The sequence below is a fragment of the Hypanus sabinus genome, chromosome 18 (genome assembly GCF_030144855.1).
Source record: "Hypanus sabinus isolate sHypSab1 chromosome 18, sHypSab1.hap1, whole genome shotgun sequence".
In the NCBI taxonomy this organism is placed as follows: domain Eukaryota; kingdom Metazoa; phylum Chordata; class Chondrichthyes; order Myliobatiformes; family Dasyatidae; genus Hypanus; species Hypanus sabinus.
The window spans coordinates 66,123,096-66,136,533 of record NC_082723.1 but is presented as its reverse complement, the minus strand read 5'-3'; the positions used below and the strand labels follow the sequence as shown (position 1 = coordinate 66,136,533).

Sequence of the window (13,438 nt, the reverse complement as noted above, 5' to 3'; positions counted from 1 at the left end):
CATACCCACGGGCTTGTCCTCCACCACCTGTGGCAGAGCATTCCGTGGATTTACTGCTCTGTGGTGGTCTCTAAATTAACCTTCTGGGAGCCTAAGTACCTCTGTACCTCTGAGGTTTGAATCTTCTCCACATTTAAATAATAGTCCGCACTATTGTTCCTGCTTTATATTATTGGCTAGTTTCCACTCATTTACAAATGTGACATTACCCTTATTACATTCCTTTTTCAGTTCCCTGTGCAAACTCAGCCCCACATCTTGGCTACTATTTGGAGGCCTACGTATGATTCCCACAATGGTTTTTTTTTCTCCCTTGCAGTTTGTTGACCCCACATTCTCAGACCCGATGTCACCTCTTTCTAAAGATGTAATTCCATCTCTTACCAGCAGAGCCACACCACTGCCCTTGCCTTCCTGTCTGTCCTTTCAATACAAAGTATATCCTTTGATGTTAAGCTCCCAACTTTCACCTTCTTTCAGCAACAACACTGTGATGCCCACAACTTCATACCGACCAATTGCGCCACAAGTTCATCCGGCTTATTCCGAATGTTAAGCTCATTTAAATACAGCTCCATTAATCCCGCATTCTACACCCTTGTGAATTTTGCCTCTGTGGTAGAATTTAACTCTTTGCCCTGTCTGCATTTGTACCCAATCACTGTCTTGGGCTTCCTTACGTTCAAGTTACACCCATCATCTACTTGCTGGCTTATCCTCAGCTCCATCACACTGATTCCCATTCCCCACCATATTAGTTTAAACCACTCCCAAACTGTTCTCAGGTCACATCTGTGGGAGAAGAAGTCCCAATTATCTAGAAATCTGAATCCCTGCCTCCTGCTTCTATTCTTCAATCACTCATTTCTCTGTCCACTCATTCTGTTCCTATTCTCAATGTCATCTGGCACAGGCAGCAAGCTGGAGATTAGTACCCTTGAGGTCTTCCTTCGCAGCCTCCTTCCTAACTCCCTGTAATCTGCTTTCAGGACCTCCTCCCTTTTCTACCGATGTTGTTGGTGCCAATTTGTACCACGACCTCTGGCTGCTCACCTTCTCTGTTCAGAAACATCACAGATCCTGGCACCTGGGAGGCAAACCACCATCTGTGTTTCTTTCTCACCTGCACTGAATCACCTGTTTGTCCCCTAACTATAGAGTCCTCAATTACTGCTGCCATCCTTGTCAGTTCCCCACCCTCCTGAGACTCTGGGCAGGACTCAGTGCCAGAGTCACATCCACTGTTGCTTCCCCCAGGGAGCTTTCCATCCTCCCCCCAGCAGTGCTCAAAATGGAGTATTTATCGTTGAAGGAGCAGACCACAGGGGTGCTCTCCACTATCTGAAGCTCTCCTGTCCCTCTGCAGACAGTCACCCATTTATTTGCCTCCTGTAGCCTTTGGGTGATTTCCTCCCTGTAGCTCCTATCACTGCCTCACTTTCCCTAACTACCCAGAAGTCAATGTGCTGCATCTCCAGTTCCCTAACACGGTCTCTAAGGGGCTGCATCTCGATGCACCTGGTACGGATGTGGTCACTGGGGAGGCTGGGAGTCTGGATGAAATGCCACATCTGATACCCAGTACAGAACACTGGCCCTTTAGACATGCCCCCTATTCTCTCATCAAGTAAATAAGAAAAAAATGAAACAAGAAGTAAGGAATGAACTTACCTACTTGCCTTGCTCCCAGCTTTTGCCAAAACCCTGTTGAGCCGAAACCTTACCACTCTGACTCAGACCACTCCGATGATGACCGCTCCACTAGACAGAACTCCTCTTTTATGGAGACGGTTTTTAAAGCTTTTTGCCAGACTTGCACGAGAACTCTTCAACTACATCTGCACATTACTACAATCAATGACTCCCACTGAGAAAAACCTCGTAATTTTTAAAGCTGTTGCCTCATCCCTCACCACTACAAAACATTCGTTATTTCATTTTGTTGAGAGAAAGAGCACAGAACACGCCAGTCCGTCCACCCAGGAATTCACCGATTTAACCCTAACCTAATTGTGGTATGGATTAAAAGTACAATTAAGCCTCTAATCATACTACCTTTGGAGGGTCTCTGTACAAGGGAATGACGTAGAATCCTGCATACAGAGGATGCCACAATTGAGCTTCAAACTGTGATGCCTCGAGCTGCAATAATATCCCCCAATTGCTATGTAACCGTGGGGCCCAATAAATAAGTCCCAGTGTCAAAACCCAGGATTGAACCAGTGTCCTTTAGATCTTCAGTCTAATGCTGTCCCAGCTGAGCTATTTCAGCTAATATATCTGTCAGAATGTGGTTCACCTCTGTCTTATACCTCACCATTCCAGTATCTACAGTATTGTCATTCCTTAAACCTCACCCTTCCAGAATCTCAGAATCAGGTTCATTATCACTGGTATGTGTCCTGAAATTTGTAAACTTAGAAATTTGTTAACTCTGTCTTGCACCTCACAGTTCCTGTATCTGCAGGATTATATTTCCCCTGTGCATTAAACCCCACTGTTGCAGTATCTGCAGTATTGTACTCCTCCACTCCCTCATCCCTCACCATTACAGAATATTATTTATTTTATTTCATTGCAAGATGCAATGAAGAACAGGAAGTTCTGGCCCACCAAACTGTGCCGAGCTGGAACAGGTCGATTTAACCATACCCTAATGGTGTGACAATTGAAAACACCAACTCACCTACTAATCAGTACGTCTTTGGACCATGGCAGGAAACCAGAGCAGCTGGACGAAACCCATGTGCAAAGTGGAAGGAATTACAAACTCTCTTACACAAGACGTTGCAACTGAACACCAAAATCTGAACTCTGACAACACAAACTGTAACAGAGTCACACTAAAGTGGAGCCCAATAAATAAGTCCCAGTGCCGAAACCCGGGATTGAACCAGGGACCTTTAGATCTTCAGTCTAACGCTCTCCCAACTGAGCTATTTCGGCTGAACACAGCTGCAGTATTGTTATTCTCCACTCTGGTGTACCTCACCATTGCAGCATCTGCAGTATTCTATTTCCTCGCGCTTTAACCCTGGCCTTTCCTCTATCTGCAGTATTGTATACTCACCTGCCGTGTACCTCACCATTGAACTACCTACAGTATTTTGCTCCTCCTCTGCCTGGATCCTCACCGTTGCTGTGTCTGCAGCATTGTGGTTCTGCTCTGCCTTGTACCTCAGTATTCCAGCATATGTAGATCTTCTCTCCTTAAAACCTCATCCTTCCAGTATCTATGACATTGTGCTGCCCTGTGCTTTGTCCCTCACCATTCCTGTATCTGCAGAACTGTGGTTCGCCTCAGCCTTCCATCTCACCATTGCTGCACGTGCAGTATTGTACCTTTCCTGTGCCTTAGACCATAAGAGATGGGAGTGTAATTTGGCCATTCAGCCCATTGAGTTTGCTCTGTCATTCCACCATGACTGATCCTGCATCCCCCTCAACTCCATGCACCTTCCTCCTTGCCATATCCTTTGATGCCCTCACCGGTCAGGAATTTATCAACTTCTGGTTTAAACATACCCACAGGCTTGTCCTGCACCATCTGTGACAGAGCATTCCACAGATACATTACTCTGTGGCAATCTGTAGATTAATCTTCGGGAATCTTGCACGAGGACTCCTAAGTACCTCTGATGTTTGAACGTTCTCCCCATTTAGATAATGGTCTGCACTATGGTTCCTGCTTTATATCATTGGCTAGTTTGCCCTCATTTACAGTTGTGACATTACCCTTATTACATTCCTTTTTCAGCTCCCTGTGCAATCACAACTCCACACCTAGGCTACTATTTGGAGGCCTATACAGTATATGATTCCCATAATGTTTTTTTTTACCCTTACAGTTTATTGACCCCACCTGCAAGATTCAACATTCTCTGACCCTATGTCACCACTTTCTAAAGATGTAATTCCATCTCTAACCAGCAGAGTCACATCACTGCCTTTGCCTTCCTGTCTGTCCTTTCAATACAAAGTATATCTTTTGATGTTCAGCTCCCAACTTTGACCTTTCTTCAACAACAACTCAGTGATGTCCACAACTTCATACCGGACAACTGTGCCCCAAGTATAATAAAGAGCACATTTTAATACAGTACCTTCTGTCCTGCATTCTACACCCTTGTGAATTTTGCCTCTGTGGTACAATTTAACTCTTTGCTCTGTCTGCATTTGTATCCAATTACTGTCTTGTGCTTCCTTACATTCATGTTACACCCATCATCTACTTGCTGGCTTATCCTCAGCTCCATCACACTGGCTCCCATTCCCCACCATATTAGTTTTATTACAGCTGCCATCCTTGTCAGTTCTCTACCCTCCTGAGACACGGGGCCAGACTCAGTTCCAGAGTCACATCTGCTGTTGCTTCCCCTAGGGAGCTTTCCATCCTCCCCTTACCCTTTGCAGTGCTCAAAATGGAGTATTTATCTTTGAAGGGGCTGGCCACAGGGGTGCTGTCCACTATCTGAAGTTCCCCCTTCCCTCTCCTGACAGTCACCCATTTATCAGCCTCCTGTAGCCTTGGGGTGACTTCCTCCCTGCAGCTCCTATCACTTCCTCAAATTCCCTAATTACCCAAAGGTCAATGTGCTGCAGCTCCAGTTCCCTAACACGGTCTCTAAGGAACTGCACCTCGATTCACCAGCTGCAGCTGTGGCCATCGAGGAGCCTGGGAGTCTCACGGAAATCCCACATCTGACACCCAGAACAGAACTCCGAGTCTGTAGACATGCCCAATAATCTCTCAACAATTAAATAAACAAAAAACAAGAAGTAAGAAATGAACTTACCTACTTACCTTGCTCCCACCTGTTCTTGCCAGAACCCTGTTGAACCAAAGCCTTACCACTCTGACTCAGAACACTCTGATGATGACTGCTCCACTAAACGGTACCCTTCTTATATGCAGACTGGGTTTTTAAAGCTTTTTTCCGGACTTGCAAGAGGACGATTCGACCACATCTGCACATTACTACAATCAACAACTCCCACTGAGAAAGTCCTCCCGATTTTTAAAGCTCTTTGCCTCATCCCTCACCACTACAGAGTATTAGTTATTTTATTTTGTTGAGAGATAGAGCAGAGAACATGCCAGTCCGGCCACCCAGAAGTCCACCGACTTAACCCTAACCTAATTATGGTCTGGTTTAAAAATACAATTAACCTTCTAACTATACTATCTTTGGAGGGACTCTGTACAAGTGAAGGATGTATAAACTTACGATGTGAACTCCACTTACAATCTGAAGCCCCGAGCTGCAATAGTGTCACAACCACTGCTATGGAACTATGGGGCCCAAAAAAAAGTCCCAGTGCCGAAACCCGGGATTGAACCAGGGACCTTTAGATCTTCAGTCTAACGCTCTCTCAGCTGAGCTATTTCGGCTGATGTATCTGTCAGATTGTGGTTCTCCTTCCCTTTTCAGGATATTGTGGACGGGCTCAGTATCATCACGAACCCTGTCACCTGGGAAGCAGACTACCATCTCTGTGTCTTTGTTGCGTCCACAGAATCGCCTATGTGACCCCCTAACTATATAGTCTCATAGAGTTCCCTACCCTACTGAGCAGGGCCAGACTCAGTGCCAGAGGCACAGCAGCTGTTGCTTCCCCCCAGGTAGGTTCACCCCAATACCAATGCTCAAAATGGAGTATTTATTGTTGAAGGGGATGGCCACAGGGGTGCCCTCCACTATCTGGCATTTCCCCTTCCCTCTCCCCATCTATCTGTCTCCTGTAGCCTTGCGGTGACTACCTCCCTGTAGCTCCTGTCTCTCACTGCCTCACTTTCCCTAACAAGCCGAAGGTCATCGAGATGCAGCTCCAGTTCCCTTACACTGTTTCTAAACAGCTGCATCTCGATGCACCAGGTGCAGATGTGGCCATCAGGGAGGCTGGTAGTCTCGCGGAAATCCCACATCTGACACCCAGAACAGAACACTGGCTCTATAGACATACCCCTATTCTCTCAGAGTTAAATAAGGAAAAAAAGAAACAAGAAGTACAGAGTGAACTTACTACTTACCTTGCTTCCACCTGTTCTTGCCGAAACCCTGTTGAGTCAAAGCCTTACCACTCTGACTCAGACCACTCTGATGATGACCGCTCCACTGGACGGGACCCCTCTTTTACACAGACTGGGCTTTTTGAGCATTTTGCCCAACTTGAATGGGAACACGTCAACTGTGTCTGTACAGTACTCCAATCAATGACTGACAGTAAGAAAACCTTTTGATTTTTAAAGCTGTTCCACCCGGGACGTATGATTTAAAAAGTACAATTAACTTACTAACTAATCTGGCTGTGGACAATGGGACTGTGTACATTGGAAGGACGGACAAACTTACTTACACAGGATGCCAGAATTTAAATCCAAACACAGACTGTTACTACAAACTGTAACAGTGTCACAACAACTGCTACGTGATCATGGGGCCCAATAATTAAGTCCCAGTGCCGAAACCCGGGATTGAACCAGGGACCTTTAGATCTTCAGTCTAACGCTCTCCCAACTGAACTATTTCGGCTGACACAGCTACTGTATTGTTATTCTCCATGGTTCTTTATCTCACCATTGCAGCATCTGCAATATTGTACTTCTCTTGTGCTTTGTACCTCACCGGTCCAGCATCTGCAGTATTGTACTTCTCTTGTGCTTTGTACCTCACCGGTCCAGCATTTTGCTCCTCCTCTGCCTGGATCCTCACCGTTGCTGTGTCTGCAGCATTGTGGTTCTGCTCTGCCTTGTACCTCAGTATTCCAGCATATTTAGATCTTCTCTCCTTAAAACCACATCCTTCCAGTAATCTATGACATTGTGCTGCCCTGTGCTTTGTCCCTCACCATTCCTGTATCTGCAGAACTGTGATTCTCCTCAGCCTTATATCTCACCGTTGCTGCATCTGCAGTATTGTACCTTTCCTGTGCCTTAGACCATAAGAGATGGGAGCAGAATTAGGCCATTCAGCCCATTGAGTCTGCTCTGTCATTCCATCATGGATGATCCTGCATCGCCCTCAACTCCATACACCTGCTTCCTTGCCATATCCTCTGATGCCCTGACCGATCAGGAATCTATCAGCTTCTGCATTAAACATACCCACGGGCTTGTCCTCCACCACCTGTGGCAGAGCATTCCGTGGATTCACTGCTCTGTGGTGGTCTCTAAATTAACCTTCTGGGAGCCTAAGTACCTCTGTACCTCTGATGTTTGAATCTTCTCCACATTTAAATAATAGGCCGCACTATTGTTCCTGCTCTATGTTATTGACTAGTTTCCACTCATTTACAAATGTGACATTACCCTTATTACATTCCTTTTTCAGCTCCCTGTGCAATCTCAGCCCCACATCTTGGCTACTATTTGGAGGCCTACGTATCATTCCCACAATGGTTTTTTTTTCTCCCTTGAGGTTTGTTGACCCCACATTCTCTGACCCTATGTCACCTCTTTCTAAAGATGTAATTCCATCTCTTACCAGCAGAGCCACACCACTGCCTATCCCTTGCTGCCCGTCCTTTTAGTACAAAGTATATCCTTAAATGTTAAGCTCCCAACTTTCACCTTCTTTCAGCAACAACACTCAGATGCCCACAACTTCATACCAACCAATTGCACCACAAGTTCATCCAGCTTATTCCGAATGTTAAACTCATTTAAATACAGCTCCATTAATCCCGCATTCTACACCCTTGTGAATTTTGCCTCTGTGGTAGAATTTAACTCTTTGCCCTGTCTGCATTTGTACCCAATCACTGTCTTGTGCTTGCTTACATTCAAGTTACACCCATCATCTACTTGCTGGCTTATCCTCAGCTCCATCACACTGATTCCCATTCCCCACCATATTAGTTTAAACCACTCCCAAACTGTTCTCAGGTCACATCTGAGCAGAAGAGGTACCAATTATCTAGAAATCTGAATCCCTGCCTCCTGCTTCAATTCTTCAATCACTCATTTCTCTGTCCACTCATTCTGTTCCTATTCTCAATGTCATCTGGCACAGGCAGCAAGCTGGAGATTAGTACCCTTGAGGTCTTCCTTCGCAGCCTCCTTCCTGCTTTCAGGACCTCCTCCCTTTTCTACCGATGTTGTTGGTACCAATTTGTACCACGACCTCTGGCTGCTCACCTTCTCTGTTCAGAAACATCACAGACCCTGGCACCTGGGAGGCAAACCACCATCTGTGTTTCTTTCTCACCTGCACTGAATCACCTGTTTGTCCCCTAACTATAGAGTCCGCAATTACTGCTGCCATCCTTGTCAGTTCCCCACCCTCCTGAGACTCTGGGCAGGACTCAGTGCCAGAGTCACATCCACTGTTGCTTCCCCCAGGGAGCTTTCCATCCTCCCCCCAGCAGTGCTCAAAAATGGAGTATTTATCGTTGAAGGAGCAGGCCACAGGGGTGCTCTCCACTATCTGAAGCTCTCCCGTCCCTCTGCAGACAGTCACCCATTTATTTGCCTCCTGTAGCCTTTGGGTGATTTCCTCCCTGTAGCTCCTATCACTGCCTCACTTTCCCTAACTACCCAGAAGTCAATGTGCTGCATCTCCAGTTCCCTAACACGGTCTCTAAGGGGCTGCATCTCGATGCACCTGGTGCGGATGTGGTCACTGGGGAGGCTGGGAGTCTGGCTGAAATGCCACATCTGACACCCAGTACAGAACACTGGCCCTTTAGACATGCCCCCTATTCTCTCAACAAGTAAATAAGAAAAAAATGAAACAAGAAGTAAGGAATGAACTTACCTACTTGCCTTGCTCCCAGCTTTTGCCAAAACCCTGTTGAGCCGAAACCTTACCACTCTGACTCAGACCACTCCGATGATGACCGCTCCACTAGACGGAACTCCTCTTTTATGGAGACGGTTTTTAAAGCTTTTTGCCGGACTTGCACGAGAACTCTTCGACTACATCTGCACATTACTACAATCAATGACTCCCACTGAGAAAAACCTCGTAATTTTTAAAGCTGTTGCCTCATCCCTCACCACTACAAAATATTAATTATTTCATTTTGTTGAGAGAAAGAGCACAGAACACGCCAGTCCGTCCACCCAGGAATTCACCGATTTAACCCTAACCTAATTATGGTATGGATTAAAAGTACAATTAACCCTCTAATCATACTACCTTTGGAGGGTCTCTGTACAAGGGAAGGACGTAGAATCCTGCATACAGAGGATGCCACAATTGAACTTAAAACTATGAAGCCCCGAGCTGCAATAATATCCCCCAATTGCTATGTGACCGTGGGGCCCAATAAAAAAGTCCCAGTGTCAAAACCCGGGATTGAACCAGTGTCCTTTAGATCTTCAGTCTAACGCTCTCCCAACTGAGCTATTTCAGCTGATCTATCTGTCAGAATGTGGTTCTCCCTCCCTTTTCAGGATATTGTTGACATGCTCAGAAACATCATAAACCCCGGCACCTGGGAGGCAAATTTTTGTGGTTCACCTCTGTCTTGTACCTCACCATTCCAGTATCTGCAGTATTGTATTTCCCTCTGTATGGTATCTCACCATTCCACCTTCTGCATTATTGTAGTTCCTTAAACCTCACCCTTCCAGTATCTCAGAATCAGAATCAGGTTCATTATCACCAGCATGTGTCCTGAAATTTATTAACTTTCCAACAGCGGTTCAATGCAATACATAACATGGAACAAGAAAAATATATATATAAATAAATAAGTCGATTTACCATATCACATATATTGAATAGTTCAAAATCATGAAAAAAAAAATAATGTATGCCCTGGCTGCTGGGAGAACCTTAATAATGGACACTGCCTTTCTGATACACCGCTCCTGGAAGATGTCCTGGGTACTTTGTCGGAGCCGACTAAATTCACAACCCCCTTTCTGTCCTTTGCTGTAGCTCCCCCTCCCCCGCACACCAGGCGGTGATGCAGCCTGTCAGAATGCTCCCCACGATACAGCTATATAAGTTTTTGAGTGTATTTGTTGGCATGCAAAATCTCTTCAAACTCCTAACGAAGTATAGTCACTATCTTGCCGTCTTTATAACTGCATCAATATGTTGGGACCAGGTTCGGTCCTCAAAGATCTTGACACTCAGGAATTTGAAACTGTTCACACTTTTCACTTCAGATCCCTCTATGAGGATTGGTGTGTGTTCCTTCGTCTTACCCTTCCTGAAGTCCACAATCAGCTCTTTCGTCTTACTGACGGCGAGTGCCGGGTTATTGCTTTGACACCACTCCACTATATGGCATACTTTTGTGGTTCACCTCTGTCTTGCGCCTCACGGTTCCTGTATCTGCGGGATTGTATTTCCCCTGTGCTTTAAACCTCACTGTTGCTGTATCTGCGGTATTCTACTCCTCCACTCCCTCATCCCTCACCATTACAGAATATTATTTATCTTATTTCATTGCAAGATGCAATGAAGAACATGAAGTTCTGGCCCACCAATCTGTGCCGAGCTGGAACAGGTCGATTTAACCATACCCTAATGGTGTGACAATTGAAAATACCAACTCACCTACTAATCAGTACGTCTTTGGACCGTGGCTGGAAACCAGAGCAGCTGGAGGAAACCCATGTGCAAAATGGAAGGAATTACCAACTCACTTACACAGGATATTGCAATTTGAACTCCAAACTCCAACAACACAAAATGTAACAAAGTCACACTAAAGTGGAGCCCAATAAATAAGTCCCAGTGCCGAAACCCGGGATTGAACCAGGAACCTTTAGATCTTCAGTCTAACACTCTCCCAACTGAGCTATTTCGGCTGACAATGTTATAGTATCGTTATTCTCCACTCTCATGTACATCACAATTCCAGCACCTGCACTGTTGTATTTTCATGTACTTTGTAACTCACCAGTCTATCACCTGCTGGATAGATTGTAGTTCTACTGTGCTTTAAAACTCTCTATTCTTGTGTATGTGCTATTTTATTTCTCCTCTGCCTTGTACCTCACTGCTCCAGTATCAGTGGTATTGAATTTCCCCGTTCTTCGTACCTCAGCTTCCGGACCCTCCTGTATCTCTCCTGTGCTCTAAGCCTCAACATTCCAGTAAATGTGGAATTGTGTTTCTCCTCTGCCTTAACATCAACATTCCTGTACCTGCAGAATTGAATTACTTCCCTGCTTTGTAACTCACCATTCCTGTATCTGCGGTATTGTATTTCTCTGCTCCCTCGTCCCTCACCATTACAAGTTATTATTTATTGGATGTTATTGAGAGAGAGCAAACTGTGCCACTCAGGAACCCTCTAAATTAATCCTATTACCTTTTAAAATAACCAATTAAACTACTGACCAGTCTGTCTTTAGACGTGGGGTGAACCCAGAGCTCCCAGAGGAAGCCCATGTGCACATGAGAAGGACGTAGAAACTTGTGTACAGAGGACGTCACAATTGAACTCCAAACTGTGATGCTCCGAGCTGCAATAGTGGCACACCAACTGCTAGGTGACCATGGACCGTGGGGCCCAATAAATAAGTCCCAGTGCCGAAACCCGGGATTGAACCAGGGACCTTTAGATCTTCAGTCTAACGCTCTCCCAACTGAGCTATTTCGGCTGCACAGCTGCAATATTGTTGTTCTCCACTCTGGTGTACCTCACCATTGCAGCATCTGCAGTATTGTATTTCCTCGCGCTTTAACCCTGACCTTTCCTCTATCTGCAGAATTGTATACTCAACTGCCTTGTACCTCACCATTGAACAATCTGCAGTATTTTGCTCCTCCTCTGCCTGGTTCCTCACCGTTGCTGTATCTGCAGCATTGTGGTTCTGCTCTGCCTTGTACCTCAGTATTCCTGCATATGTAGATCTTCTCTCCTTAAAATCACATCCTTCCAGTATCTATGACATTGTGCTGCCCTGTGCTTTGTACCTCACCATTGCTGTATCTGCAGAACTGTGACTCTCCTCAGCCTTCCATCTCACCATTGCTGCATCTGCAGCATTGTACCTTTCCTGTGCCTTAGACCATAAGAGATGGGAGCAGAATTAGGCCATTCAGCCCATTGAGTCTGCTCTGTCATTCCAGCATGGCTGATCCTGGATCCCCTTCAACTCCATACACCTTCCTCCTTGCCATATCCTTGATACCCTGACCAATTCGGGATTTATCAACTTCTGGTTTAAACATACCCACAGGCTTATCCCACATCATCCGTGGCAGAGTATTCCACAGATTCACTACTCTGTGGCAATCTGTAGATTAATCTTCGGGAATCTTGCACGAGGACTCCTAAGTACCTCTGATGTTTGAACGTTCTCCCCATTTAGATAATGGTCTGCACTATTGTTCCTGCTTTATATCATTGGCTAGTTTGCCCTCATTTACAGTTGTGACATTACCCTTATTACATTCCTTTTTCAGCTCCCTGTGCAATCACAACTCCACACCTTGGCTACTATTTGGAGGCCTATACAGTACATGATTCCCATAATGTTTTTTCATCCTTACAGTTTATTGACCCCACCTGCAAGATTCAACATTCTCTGACCCTATGTCACCTCTTTCTAAAGATGTAATTCCATCTCTAACCAGCAGAGTCACATCACTGCCTTTGCCTTCCTGTCTGTCCTTTCAATACAAAGTATATCTTTTGATGTTCAGCTCCCAACTTTGACCTTTCTTCAACAACAACTCAGTGATGTCCACAACTTCATACCGGACAACTGTGCCCCAAGTATAATAAAGAGCACATTTTAATACAGTACCTTCTGTCCTGCATTCTACACCCTTGTGAATTTTGCCTCTGTGGTACAATTTAACTCTTTGCTCTGTCTGCATTTGTATCCAATTACTGTCTTGTGCTTCCTTACATTCAAGTTACACCCATCATCTACTTGCTGGCTTATCCTCAGCTCCATCACACTGGCTCCCATTCCCCACCATATTAGTTTTATTACAGCTGCCATCCTTGTCAGTTCCCTACCCTCCTGAGACACGGGGCCAGACTCAGTTCCAGAGTCACATCCGCTGTTGCTTCCCCTAGGGAGCTTTCCATCCTCCCCCTACCCTTTGCAGTTCTCAAAATGGAGTATTTATCTTTGAAGGGGCTGGCCACAGGGGTGCTCTCCAATATCTGAAGTTCTCCCTTCCCTCTCCTGACAGTCACCCATTTATCAGCCTCCTGTAGCCTTGGGGTGACTTCCTCCCTGCAGCTCCTATCACTTCCTCAAATTCCCTAATTACCCAAAGGTCAATGTGCTGCAGCTCCAGTTCCCTAACACGGTCTCTAAGGAACTGCATCTCGATTCACCAGCTAAAGCTGTCGCCATCAGGGAGCCTGGGAGTCTCACGGAAATCCCACATCTGACACCCAGAACGGAACTCCGAGTCTGTAGACATGCCCAATAATCTCTCAACAATTAAATAAACAAAAAACAAGAAGTAAAAAATGAACTTACCTACTTACGTTGCTCCCACCTGTTCTT

At 45.5% G+C, this 13,438-nt stretch overlaps 6 non-coding genes across 6 annotated transcripts; all 6 read right to left on the bottom strand.

Annotated features, from left to right (window-relative positions):
• Nucleotides 1-2,873: 2,873 nt before the first annotated feature.
• trnaf-gaa (transfer RNA phenylalanine (anticodon GAA)) lies at nt 2,874-2,946 on the bottom strand. The gene has a single exon. It is a non-coding gene; the product is annotated as a tRNA-Phe (tRNA).
• A 2,373-nt stretch (nt 2,947-5,319) lies between these two features.
• trnaf-gaa (transfer RNA phenylalanine (anticodon GAA)) lies at nt 5,320-5,392 on the bottom strand. The gene has a single exon. It is a non-coding gene; the product is annotated as a tRNA-Phe (tRNA).
• A 1,068-nt stretch (nt 5,393-6,460) lies between these two features.
• Nucleotides 6,461-6,533, bottom strand: trnaf-gaa (transfer RNA phenylalanine (anticodon GAA)). The gene has a single exon. It is a non-coding gene; the product is annotated as a tRNA-Phe (tRNA).
• Nucleotides 6,534-9,284: 2,751 nt separating this feature from the next.
• On the bottom strand, nt 9,285-9,357 carry trnaf-gaa (transfer RNA phenylalanine (anticodon GAA)). Its single transcript has one exon. It is a non-coding gene; the product is annotated as a tRNA-Phe (tRNA).
• A 1,338-nt stretch (nt 9,358-10,695) lies between these two features.
• trnaf-gaa (transfer RNA phenylalanine (anticodon GAA)) lies at nt 10,696-10,768 on the bottom strand. Its single transcript has one exon. It is a non-coding gene; the product is annotated as a tRNA-Phe (tRNA).
• Nucleotides 10,769-11,493: 725 nt separating this feature from the next.
• trnaf-gaa (transfer RNA phenylalanine (anticodon GAA)) lies at nt 11,494-11,566 on the bottom strand. Its single transcript has one exon. It is a non-coding gene; the product is annotated as a tRNA-Phe (tRNA).
• Nucleotides 11,567-13,438: the final 1,872 nt, after the last annotated feature.